The 4,376-nt window shown below is 44.0% G+C and overlaps 1 pseudogene; it reads left to right on the forward strand.

The window, feature by feature from the left end:
• The first annotated feature begins 829 nt into the window (after window positions 1–829).
• LOC102869797 lies at window positions 830–1,196 on the forward strand (annotated as a pseudogene).
• The last annotated feature ends 3,180 nt before the right edge of the window (window positions 1,197–4,376 follow it).

The raw sequence follows: 4,376 nt of genomic DNA on the forward strand, positions 1-4,376 counted from the left end.
CCTTCTCCAATGACTGGTCCCTCCTGGCTGTTTTAGGCAATGCAGTTTCAACTTTTCTTCCCTTGGTTGGGCCTCAGTGACTTCATCTGTAAAAGGGGACAGCTGGACTGGTTTATCTCAATTTCCCTACAAACCTTTGTAGAGATACCATATATTTCTATCTGATGGTCTCTGCTGGAGGTAGAAGAGAGGAAGCCCATGTTGTATTAGTTAATGCCTAGGTAAATACGACTCATAGTGACCCTGTGAACAGCTGACCTGAACCCTGCCCTATCCTGTGCTATCCTCATCATCTCTGACACACTAGACTCATTGCTGAAGTCACTGTGTTAGTCCATCTTGTTGGGGTCTTCCTCTCCTTCACTGACCTCCATCTTTCTAAGCATGAGGTCCTTTTCCAAGGAATATCTTGTAGATACATGCCCAAAGTACAAAACAAAATTTCTCCATCTTTGTCTCCAAGGAGCCCTCTGGCTGCATTTTTCCCCAAGACATATATCTATCTGTTCTTTTGGTGGTCTGTGGAATATTCAGTATTCTTTTCCAACACCCCAATTCAAAGATAGCTATTCTTCCTCTGTCGTCTTTATTCATTGTCCAGCTCTCTGATGCATAGCAGATGATTGAAAAGACCATGGCCTGAATCAGGCACACCTTAGTCTTCAAACGGACATCATTACTCATCAGCATATTGGGGAGATACTTGAGAGTGGACTTGCCCAAGGAAATACATCTTCCATGGGATAAATTAATCTTTATTAAATGTGAGGCAAGTCATAAAATATTAGGTGCCAGCGCAGATGCTGGGAGGTCTCTGCTGGCCAAGAGGATGGTGGGCCATGGGAAGCTCATCAAGGTGATTGGAGATGAGGACACAGTGACTGGCTTTCTGCTGGGTGGCATAGGAGAACTTAACAAGAACAGCCATCCTAATTTCCTGGTGGTAGAAAAGGATACAGCCATCAACGAGATCGAAGACACTTTCCGACAGTTTCTGAACTGAGACGACATCGGCATCATCCTCATCAGTCGCTGAGATGGTGTGGCACGTGCTGGATGCCCACCAGTGCTCCATCCCGGCCCTCCTCGAGATCCCATCCAAGGAGCACCCATTCAAGGAGCACCCTTAGGACGTCACCAAGGACTCCATCCTGCGCAGAGCCAAGGGCATGTTCACTGCTGAAGACCTGTGTTAGGGGTCTCCCAGCCCTCCAGCCCCGCCTTCATACCCAGGCTTCTTCCCAGGCTTGTTATCCACCCTTTGTATTCTGAACCTCTTCCAAATCCTTGGCTGTTCCCACTCCAGACAGGCTGAAAGAGGTGGGTAGGGGTCACTGAGGACATTAACTCTTTCTGTGCTGTTAGGCAGTGTCACTGTGGATGTTAAATTAAAGTCGTATTCTTGCTTCCCTCTAAAAAAAACAAAACAAAACTATGTGCCCAAGAGAGCTCCTTACTTACCTGAATCCAAGTGGGATGAACCTTGGGGGCGGCGCGGGGGGGAGATGGGAGGTGGGGAGGAGACAAAAAAAATCTTCCCCAGCTCATTCCCTGAGTCTCACAGGGGCTGGTGACAGGTAGATGAAAATGCCAGGTGCGATTGGGCGGCCGTGCCACCAGAGGGCAGCACAGGCACGCAGCTGAGGCTGCTGCTCCTGGGAAGCAGGGCCCCATTCCATGATCAAAGGCCCACCTTAGTCCTGTCCCAAGTTCAAGGATGTAGGGGTGAACAGGACACCCCACTTCCCTGCTCTTAGGGAGGTCACATTCTTCTGTGAGACAAAGTAAATATGTAAGCAAATGAATACATGAGGCCGTTCCAAACGGTAGTGTTCATATGCAAATAAAACACAGCTGGAGGGGGGGCGCTTTAGGAAAAAAATTCTGGAGAGGTCATGGCAGAGTTGAGATAAAAATAAAGACAAAGAACAACAACAACAAAAAAAATAAAGACAAAGGCAGAAACCTAAAGTGCTAGATGTGTATGGATACAGGAGGGACTATTTAGCAGCTTCCAGGGACCTTGTGAAGCGTCAGGTGGGGAAAGCACATTGTTCATACACGGGGAGACCAACGTACAGAGCTAGAAGTTGCAGATGACAAAGTCTGAAGAGGGCTTGCTGTCCACATCTCCAGCCTTCCCCTTCCGCTCCTCAGATCAGCCTTCTGCTTCCACCTGTCGTAACCATGCCCATGGGAGGGAAACGGGGCCATTGGCTGTGAGCACTCCAGCAAGGCCCCCTGCCCTGAGAAAGCCTGTTTTCTCAGTTTACAAATTAGAGGGTGGATCTCTCCTAACATTGAAATTCCCCCTTGTCAGTATCGGCTGGCCCAACAAACAACATCATGATGAACAGTGACAACACTGGTAATGTCAAACATTTCGTTCTATTTGAATTTACAGTCGATACCCATAGAGCCAGCAGTCAAGAAATCAAACAATGTGTTGTCTCCTTGGGCCATGTTCTGTTCTCAAGAACCTTTTTAAGATGTTAATGAGTAAGGATGTCACGTTAAAGACAAAGGTTTGCCTGATCTAAGCCATGTTTTATTCATGTGCATGAGAGAGTTGGCTACTGAATAAGGAAAATGGAAGAACTGATGCCTTTGAATTGTGGTGTTAGAGGAGAGTATTGAATAGCCCATTGTAAAAGAGAAGGTCAATGAAAAAGGAAGATCCTCAATAAAATAGACTGATGTCATAGCACAGCAGAGACTGTGACGATGATGCAGGATTGGTCAGGGTCTCATTCAGTTGTATGAGAGGTCAGTATTGAGTTCCAGCCCACCCAGGGCACCAAACCCCAACTAAGGATCAGCCGCCCAAAGGATTCTTTCATTCTAGCTCACGACTACCCTCTTGTGGAAAGTTCTGGAACCACACTGTTAGCAAGACCGTGGAGAAATCAATCATTTGATGATGCCTTTGTGGATTCAGATTTACTGTGATCCTATGTGACAAGGAAAAACTGCCCATAATGTTTAACAGACTGCGATTTTTACATGAGCATGTCACCAGGTCTTTTTTATCACACAACTTGTTGGTTGATTTGAACCATTCACTTCTTGGTTAGCAGCTGAGTTTGGGTTTTTTTTCTCTTATATTTTTAATGGTTTGCTTACAATCATTCATGTACATTGTGGGGTTTTTTAAGCTTTTTTACATTGTGTTTCTTGCATGTAAATTGTATTTTCTATACTTTTTTAATGCACATCCATGTTTATTGCTGCCTTATTCACAATAGCAACACAAGTGCCCATCAACAAATGAATGGATAGAAAACTTGTGGTACATTCACACAAGGGAATATTACCCAGCATTGGAAAACAATGAACTCATAAAATATTATGCAACATGAAGTTTTAGACAATTTTTAATTAATACTGTGTTTTATTCATGCACATTCTACTTTGTACAATCATTCATATACATTGCATTTTATATCATTAATTTCTATTGATCTGTGCTTGTTATTTAGGGAGCTCTAGTGGCCTTGTGGCACAAGCTGTGCTACAGTCCCGAAGGCATGTGGCTCAAGTCCACCAGCAGCTCCTCAGCAGAAAGATGGACAATCTCCTCCCACGTAATTAAGTGTCCCTGAAAACCCACTGGAGGGTCAGCTATAGGTGGGTTCTAACTTGATGGTGAACAACAACAACAAAGCCTATTATTACCCCATCTTTTACCCCACTAACCTTTGCTATCCTAATGATTTCCCTCCTTCCCTTTTCTCTTTTCTTGCTCACCTTTCCCCCTTTTGAACATTTGTAACTCCTTGCTCATTTATTTTTCTGTTTTTACAGTGGTCTTATGCAGTATTTATCCTTATGAGACTGAGTTAGTTCACTCAGCATAAGGCTTTCTTAACTCTCCCATATTAGATAGTATTTTACAAAATCATTGTTCCTTTGTGTTGCATAGTATTCCACTGTCTGACAGTGCCACACCTTCTTATTCCATTTGTTTGTTGTTGGGTATGGAGGTTGTTTTCATTTTCTTGCTATTGTGAATAATGCTGCTATGAACATCAATGTACAAACCTCCATTTATGTCTCAGTTCTATTTTCCTTGGGGTATATACCTAGCAGTGAAATAGCTGGGTCATATGGGATGTCTATGTTCATCCTTTTGAAGACGTTCCAAATTGCCTTCTAGAATGGTTGTATCATTTTACAATCCTGCCAACAGTGCAGGAGAGTTTCAATCTCTCCATATCTTTTCCTACATATATCACTTAGCCGCTGAGTTCTTAACCATTGCACCGGCAGGCAGGGCCCAGAGAGAGGAATAATAGAAATGACCCCACATGAACCACGTAAGCAAAATGCATGCTCTCTAAACCAGTTTTTCTAACAGCTCCTGGAGGTGAGTTATT

The sequence above is a fragment of the Elephantulus edwardii genome, unplaced genomic scaffold (assembly GCF_000299155.1).
Source record: "Elephantulus edwardii isolate Elephantulus edwardi_28Jun2011 unplaced genomic scaffold, EleEdw1.0 scaffold00189, whole genome shotgun sequence".
Classification (NCBI taxonomy): Eukaryota; Metazoa; Chordata; class Mammalia; order Macroscelidea; family Macroscelididae; genus Elephantulus; species Elephantulus edwardii.